Raw genomic sequence first — 8,813 nt, forward strand, 5'->3', positions numbered from 1 at the left:
TAAAAAGGTTAACAGGGATTTTCCTAAACCAGAAAACATGTTTAATGATGACACAATTGGTCTTGCTCCATTTTTTGGTTTGTGTGTATCCATTAAATCATATGCCAGCGATATGCCAATCAAATCAATAATGGGAATAACCTGTTTGTTGTCTTTTATGTTATTACCTGGTACTTCTTTATGACAGTCATGCATAAATGATTCAGGCAATTAATACCTTTAGATTTGACATAATCTCTATGCTTAACAAGAAATAAGTATGCGCGGCCACAACAGAACCACAGGCAGGTGAGATTATATCCAGATTAAAGTACGTTTCTGGGAATAAGGACCACCTGCTGCACGTTTCATGTGGTTCTTCACTTACGGTAAGACAGAAGATGGTTCATTTACTGGCAAACACCTGCAGCATCCACTCTACTGCCACAAAAGCTGCCCAATATATACTGGCGATAGGAAATGCTCAACCTCAAATCAGTCTCCCACCCTACATATCGAAAGAACTGAAGTATTTTGATGCCACCTCTAAATAGAGGTTCTTTCAGTAGCATCCATTGCTAAATCAATCATCCAGAGTTGGAGTCTCGACAGACAAACGTTACCATTAATGTCAGAAGAAGAGTACACGTTTCCAGATGTCAGCACAATTATCTGTCCTGCGAGTACCATCCTGGTGGGATAGTGGTGTGGGCTTTTTAATGGGTTAGGCAAGGAATTTGATTTTAAATAAAGGACTAATCTTTGGAAATTATTTCCCAACACATAAACAACAAGCGCATTTCGCATTACGAAGTCGTATATGAATCTATGCTCATCATCAATTGTTGTGAAGGTTTTACTCATCTGAATTGTACAAGTGTTTGTCAATTATTTTTTGGGTTATTCAACCTAGTATTATTTATTTATTATGCATTGCTTATATAACGCCATCATATTCCATAGCAATTTATAGACAATATCATTACTGTCCCCATTGAGGTTCAAAATCTACATTCCGTATCAGTATAGTCTTTGGAGTGTGGGAAGAAACCAGAGAACCCAGAGGAAACCCACACAAATGGAGAGAACGTACAAACTCCATACAGATGTTTTACTTGGTGGGAATTGAATGCAGAACCCCAGCGCTGCAAAGCAACAGTGCTACCCACTGAGCCACCATGCTGCCCAATAATATTACATAGCCAGAGGCAGAATTTGAAGCTTGTGGGACTCAAAGCAACAATTTCCAACAGGACCCCCAACTATCACAGCTCTTTAATAGTAATGATCTTCTCAGAAGGGCTTTAGGGAGCCACTTTTGGGGCCCGACTAGGCTGCTGGGACAAGGTGCAACTGCAACCCCTGTGCTCCCTGTAATAACAACATCTCTGTGCAGAATTTCTTGGTCAATTTTCCAACTCTCAGTTCAGAATTTTGTCACAATGTATAAGAGAATGAAGCTGGATGGTTAAACTAGAGGCGGCATCTAAGCTCTGTACTCCTGACAGTGCTCCAGAATATTCATCAATACATTTGGAGCCTAACATCCATACAGTGCTCCAACACAGATTGTATCACAGTGGTGATATTCTCTTCAAAGACTCGACTGGTGCCTGAAAAAATGGATCTACAAGACATGGCCCTACAGGACCGATATCAGTAAATAAATGACACCACATACTTTAATAATGGAAGAAAAGTGGCCGTGAATTTAGTTTGGGTTAACCCCTTCACCCCCAAGGGTGGTTTGCACGTTCATGACCGGGCCAATTTTTACAATTCTGACCACTGTCCCTTTATGAGGTCATAACTCTGGAACGCTTCCATGGATCCTGGTGATTCTGACATTGTTTTCTCGTGACATATTGTACTTCATGATAGTGGTAAAATTTCATTCAAATAACTTGTGTTTATTTGTGAAAAAAACAGAAATTTGGCGAAAATTTTGAAAATTTCGCAATTTTCATGCCCTTAAATCACAGAGATACGGCACACAAAAAACTTGATAAGTAACATTTCCCACATGTTTACTTTACATCAGCACAATTTGGGAACCAAAATTTTTTTTGTTAGGAAGTTATAAGGGTTAAAAATTGACCAGCGATTTCTCATTTTTGCAACACCATTTTATTTTTACGGACCACATCACATTTGAAGCCACTTTGAGGGGTCTATATGATAGAAAATACCCAAAAGTGACACCATTCTAAAAACTGCACCTCTTAAGGTGCTCAAAACCACATTCAAGAAGTTTATTAACCATTTAGGTGTGTCACAGGAATTTTGTGAATATTTAAAAAAAAAAATGAACATCTAACTTTTTTTTTACAAAAAAAATACTTCAGGTTCAATTTTTTTATTTTACCAAGGGTAACAGGAGAAATTGGACTGCAAAAGTTATTGTGCAATTTGTCCTGAGTACGCTGATACCTGATATGTGGGGGGAACCACTGTTTCGGCGCATGGCAGTACTCAGAAGGGAAGGAGCGCCGTTTGACTTTTTCAATGCAAAATTGGCTGGAATTCAGATTGGACGCCATGTCACGTTTGGAGAGCCCCTGATGTACCTAAACAGTGGAAACCCCCCACAAGTGGCCCCATTTTGGAAACTAGACCCCCCAAGGAACTTATCTAGATGTGTGGTGAGAACTTTGAACCCACAAGGGCTTCACAGAAGCTTATAACGTACAGAGGTACAATTAAAAAATCATATTTTTTCCACAAAAATGATCTTTTCACCCCCAATTTTTATTTTCCCAAGGGTAACAGGACCCTAAAAGTTATTGTGCAATTTGTCCTGAGTACGCTGAGGTAAACCACTATTTGGGCGCATGGCAGAGCTCGGAAGGGAAGCAGCGCCATTTGACGTTTTTGGCTGGAATTGAGATCGGACACCATGTCGCGATTGGAAAACCCCTGATGTACCAAAACAGTGGAAACCCCACCCCCACAAATGACACCATTTTGGAAACTAGACCCCCCAAGGAAGTTATCTAGATGTGTGGTGAGCACTTTGAACCCCCAAGGGCTTCACAGGTTTATAATGCCCGGGCATGAAAATAAAAAAAATCGTATTTTTCCACAAACATGATCAATTAGTCCCCAATTTTTTTATTTTCCCAAGGGTAACAGGAGAAATTGAACCCCAAAAGTTGTTGTCCAATTTGTCCTGAGTACGCTGACACCCCATATGTGGGAGAAAACTACTGTATGGGCACACGTCGGAGCTCGGAAGGGAAGTAGTGACGTTTTGGAATGCAGACTTTGATGGAATGGTCTGCGGGTGTCATGTGCGTTTGGAGAGCCCCTGATGTACCTAAACTATTGAAACTCCCCACAAGTGTCCCCATTTTGGACACGAGTCCCCCCACGGAACTTATCTAGATGTGTGGTGAGCACTTTGAACCCCAAATTGCTTCACAGAAGTTTATAACGCCCGGGCGTGAAAATAAAAAAATCATTTTTTTCCACAAAAATGATATTTTTGCCCCCAATTTTTTATTTTCCTAAGGGTAACAGGAGAAATTGGACCACAAAAGTTGTTTTGCAATTTGTCCTGAGTAGGCTGATACCCTACATGTGGGGGTAAAACACTGTTTGGGCGCATGGCAGAGCTTGGAAGGGAAGGAGCACCATTTGACTTTTTCAACTCAGAATTGGCTGGAATTGAGATCAGACGCCATGTTGCATTTGGAGAGCACCTGATGTGCCCAAACAGTGGAAACCCCCCAATTCTAACTCCAACCCTAACCCCAACACACCCCTAACCCTAATCTCAGCCCTAACCCTAGCCCTGGCCCTAACCCTAGCCCTAACCTTAATGGGAAAATATTTTCTTTTAATTTTATTATTTTTCCCTAACTAAGGGGGTGATAACGGGGGGTTTGATTTACTATATATGGCGGGTTTTTATGTTTGGCAGCTGTCACACGCTAAAAGACGCTTTTTATTGTAAAAAGTTTTTGCATCACCACATATTGAGAGCTATAATTTTTCCGTATTTTGACCCACCGAGTCATGTGAGGTCTTATTTTTTGCGGGACGAGTTGACGTTTTTATTGGTACCATTTCCGGGCACGTGACATTTTTTGATCACTTTTTATTCCGATTTTTGGGACGCAGAATGAACAAAAACCAGCGCTTCAAGAATTTCTTTTGGGGGGGTGCGTTTACACCGTTCCGCGTGCGGTAAAATTGATAAAGCGGTTTTATTCTTCGGGTCAGTACGGTTACAGCGATACCTCATTTAGGTCTTTTTTTATGTTTTGTTGGTTTTATGCAATGAAAACTATTTTATATAAAAAATAATTATTTTTGCATCGCTTTATTCTGCGAGCTATAACTGTATGGCAGCTCGTTTTTTGCGGGACAAGATGACGTTTTCAGCGGTACCATGGATATTTATATGCGTTATTGCACTTGTTTGGCGGTATGATAATAAATCATTATTTTTTGCTTCGTTTTTTATTTTTTAAGGGGTTTGCTAAAGGGGTTAACTAATGGGACAGTTTTATAGGGCGGGTCATTAGGGACGCGGCGATACCTAATATGTGTACTTTTATTGTTTTGTTTTTTTTATTTCCAAAAAATGGATTTATTGGGGGAATGTTTTTTTTTTTCTAATTTATTTGGCGATTTTTTTAAAATTATTTTAACACTTTTTTTAACTTTATTACATAGTCGCAGGTGGGACATCACTGTCCTGTGACAGACCGCTGATCTGTCGCATCACAGATCACTGTGACAGATCAGCGATCTGTCACAGGCACTGCTGCAGAATTCCTCATGCCTGCGCTTTGCAGGCACTGAGGAAATCAGCTCCCTGCAGGCCCCCGTCGCCATCTTGGATTCGGGGGCCTGCAGGGAAGGAGCCCCCCGCAGCAGCGCTGCACATTGTGCTGCCGTGGGGGGCTCAGGGAAGCATGGAGGGAGCCCCTGCCGATGCTTCCCTTTTAGTACGTCTGATGTCAGAAAGGGGTTAATAATAAATAAATATCCAAACCGTTAAATAAATAGTTCCATAAAATTATCCAATATTACCATGCCAGAGAAACAATCCGCCCCTTAACGGGCGATTTTTCCAAAAGCCAGGCTCACTGAGACATGGCCCCTCCCAAACCACACAGCCACTTCTCTACCATAGAATGCAAATCCAAATTAAAAATGTCCAGTCCAATCATGTCGAACAAATGAACCAAGTCCTGTCTATATAAGCCCGAAATAAAACCCTCAAGCTCTGTGTGCCGAAAAGAAAAAACATTAATCAATGGTAAAAATTTTTGAATGCCCTTTTAACCCTTATACGTATCTTGTTCATGAAATATAAACCATTCCTCTTCCATAAAAGTCTGGGTATGATCCGAGAAAACGAAGTCCGTATTAGTGCGAGCAAGTCCAATGTCTTCATTTCCCTAGATCATTACGACCAATATGAAATATAACTAAATCAGGACATGGAAAAAACCTATAACATTTCTTAAACTCTAAAACAAAACTTGACCACTTCATTCCTCGAATGCTGTGCCAATAAATCTGAACTGAAGTAGGGCTGAATGATAAGTTCTCGGAATAATAGCAAAGCTTAGCCCTCTTCTGGGCCCAAAACACAAAGGAATGGCCGATGATCCAAACAACCAAAGGGCCCAAAATTAAATAAAGTGTTAGTAATCATATAACTCATGACGAATGTATAATTTAAATCTTTTTGAATCCCATCTACCCAAACTTTTTATTCTTGAATCTGAAAGGCCAGCCCTGGCTGCTTCCGTAGTGGCCCCAATTCTAAATGAGTGGGAAGTAATTCTCAAGTTCTCTTTTCCCAAAAAATGTAGACATTTCTTTAACAAAAAATTAAATTGGAAAATGGTAGCAGGGGAAAGATCTGAATGTAAAAATAAAGGACCTTGCACTTTAGGACGGATTTCAACCCATTTTTTTAAATTACTGACAGGTCATAGGACCGAGTCAGGGAAAATATCAATCCTCAATCTAGCCCCCGTTCCCAATTGATCTGTTTTTGATTTTCTTATAAACAAAATTATATACAGCTCGTGAAGCTCAAAATCAGAAATCATTAGTCCGGAAGGTTCCAACTTTTTTGAAGAAATTAACTCGCCTATCCGCAAAGCACCAAAAAACGCAATTAAAAATGCTGTAGAAAATAACGATGTTTCATACGGATTCAAGCAAACTGAATTAAGGGATAAGCATAGATTTTTTAACAATGGTAAAGAAATTGGACGTCTCGCATCCAGCTTGAAATTGTTTTTCCTAAATCCTATCAAAAATTGCTTCAAAGGAAAGAAAGCTGTCAAAGGTGGGGAGCCTAAGAATTTGAGAAAGAATGAAACACCAGCGATCAATTTAGTTACTGCTGAATAGGACAATCCTGTAAGTACTAAATATTCAGCAAATTTTAAACCAGATACTGGATCCGAAGTTTTTGGATCCAAATCATATAAGTTACAAAAATTGTACCATTTTAACCATGCAGCCGAGTAAACGGCCCATGATCTTTCAGATGACTGTTGAATGAAATAAGGTGTCAGACTGATATCAAGTCCCAAAATTCTTGAGGGCAAGGTGTTACTTCGACAGCTGCCTCTGGAACCTGTTGGCAAAAAATTACTCTATGACTTGTCAATAAGGATTCCGTAGCCTCTTTCCAATGACTAGAGCCAACATTTGCCTTAATCCAAATGTTAAATTTTAGGCAGAGGAGTGTCATTTGTCTCAAGATTATTGAAGCCCATCTATTCTTAGATGAAAGGGTGTTGATGGACAACAAAAAACCTTGATTTTCTGAAAGTAAATCAATCCTAGAATTCCGCATAAATCTTTCCCAAAGAAAAATACCTACTAGGACTGAAAATAATTCCAAAACCATGGAATTTTGATTCAAGCCCATAGCTATCCATTGTGAGGGCAACCTCTGAACAGTCCATTGAGAGAAAAGAATTGCACAACCCACCGTGGGGTGAACAGAAAAATTGAAAGGAAAAGAATCCGCAGATATAAAATCTGACTGCCAACAAGATTTTCCGTTAAAATCTGATAAAAATTTTTGCCAAATCCTGGCATCTTCCTTCAACTCCGCACCAATATGAGACTTGGGAGACGATAGACCTTTCGTAGCTTCGTAAAGGCGTCTTGAAAACAGCCTGCCTATGGGAAAAATTCTGAGTGCAAAGTTCAGCAATCCTAATAAAGATTGCAACTCTTTTAGCTCAACCTTTTCCTTGCTAATAAATTTTGACAAAGCATCATGCAGTTTTGAAACCTTGTCCAAAGTGAGCCTTGATTCCATCATGGTAGAATCTAAAGTAATACCCAAAAATTCGATACATTGGAAGGTAGTACCGTTTTTTCATGCGCAATTGGAATGCCAAAAAATTCACATAGCTCTACAAAACCGGAAAGAGCATGTAAGCAATCTGGGGATGAAGCTGGTCCCACAAACAAAAAATCATCCAAATAATGTATTCCTACATTGCTAGTAGTTAGATTCTAAGACCCTATGTAAAAAAGAAGAAAATGTTTCAAAGTAAAAGCAAGACAGAGAAAAGCCCATAGGCAAACATTTGTCAAAGAAAAATTCATTATTGAAATAAAACCCTAAAGAGTTAAATCCCATTGGATGCAGCGGAAGGAGTCTGAACACAGATTTAATGTCAGATTTTGACATTAAAGCGTTTAGGTCAAATTTGTTTAGTAGGAGAATGAATCAAAAGAGGCATATGTAACTGAGCTCGCTGCCTTGTCAATTTGATCATTCAATGAATTACCATGTGGGTACGATAGGTATGATGTATTAAATGGAAAGAGCCTTGCTCTTTCTTAGGAACAATGCCTAACGGAGAAATCCGAAAATTTTTGAAAGGAGAAGAAAAGGGACCGGCAAATCTACCTAGCGAGATCTCATTCAAAATTTTTTCACTTGCCACCTGTGGGTGCAACCTTATAGAAGGGAGATTGTTAACAATTGAACAGCCAGCCCAACACCCTCAAAGGGCGGTACGTAAAACCCTTCTGAAAAACCGTCAAACAATAATTTGCTAATCTCCTTGTTTGGATAAATGCTTAGCCAATAGCGCTTAGCGTCTTTACCAGTTGAGAGCTGGGTTGACTGCTTTTTGAAACACTTTGAGGCGGGATGGGAATTCCCACACAAAAAGCATTCATGTTTGAATTTACAGTTGTGACTCCACTTATAAAAGGAGTCATTGAATGCAAAGCAAAATCCTTTTTTTAACACCGGGGGTGGAAAATTGTCTGGAAAAAGCCTGTCTTTGGGGAAGCATCAAATTAATCCACAATCCGACATCCTTAGTCCCCCAGTGAACTTCAGGGTGAACGGCCAGTTTCTGTCTAAATGCTTCATCGTAATGAAGCCAAGCTAATCCACCAAAATTTCTATATGCCTCAAGGATTATGTCTAAATGTTGAAAAAGACTACTACATAAATTTGGGTATTTCTCGTCAATGACAGCAGAATAAATGGAAAATGCTTGGATCCAATTATTGAAGGACTTGACTGAGCCCTTCCTAGAGTCGTCTGACTCAAATTTGTCGTCTTTTTTTTCCAATATTTATTTGGCTGTTCTCCACGAGGAATAAGAGAGAATAAATCGACGTACTGTCTATCCCAAATAAGTTTCTTAATAGCGGAACTTAAATGGAATCCAAGTGGTGATAATTCACAAACTAAAGCTTTTTTAAACGTATTCTTATTTGCATTGCCTCTCAAAGGGAGAGGATTATTAATTAAATCAATACTAGCTGGCGGCTGAGGAATTGGGTGATAGCTCCGCCTAAAGCCTCTGCCAGAACATCTT

This window comes from Dendrobates tinctorius, unplaced genomic scaffold (assembly GCF_039654945.1).
Source record: "Dendrobates tinctorius isolate UK_male_01 unplaced genomic scaffold, ASM3965494v1 ptg000203l, whole genome shotgun sequence".
NCBI classification, from domain to species: domain Eukaryota; kingdom Metazoa; phylum Chordata; class Amphibia; order Anura; family Dendrobatidae; genus Dendrobates; species Dendrobates tinctorius.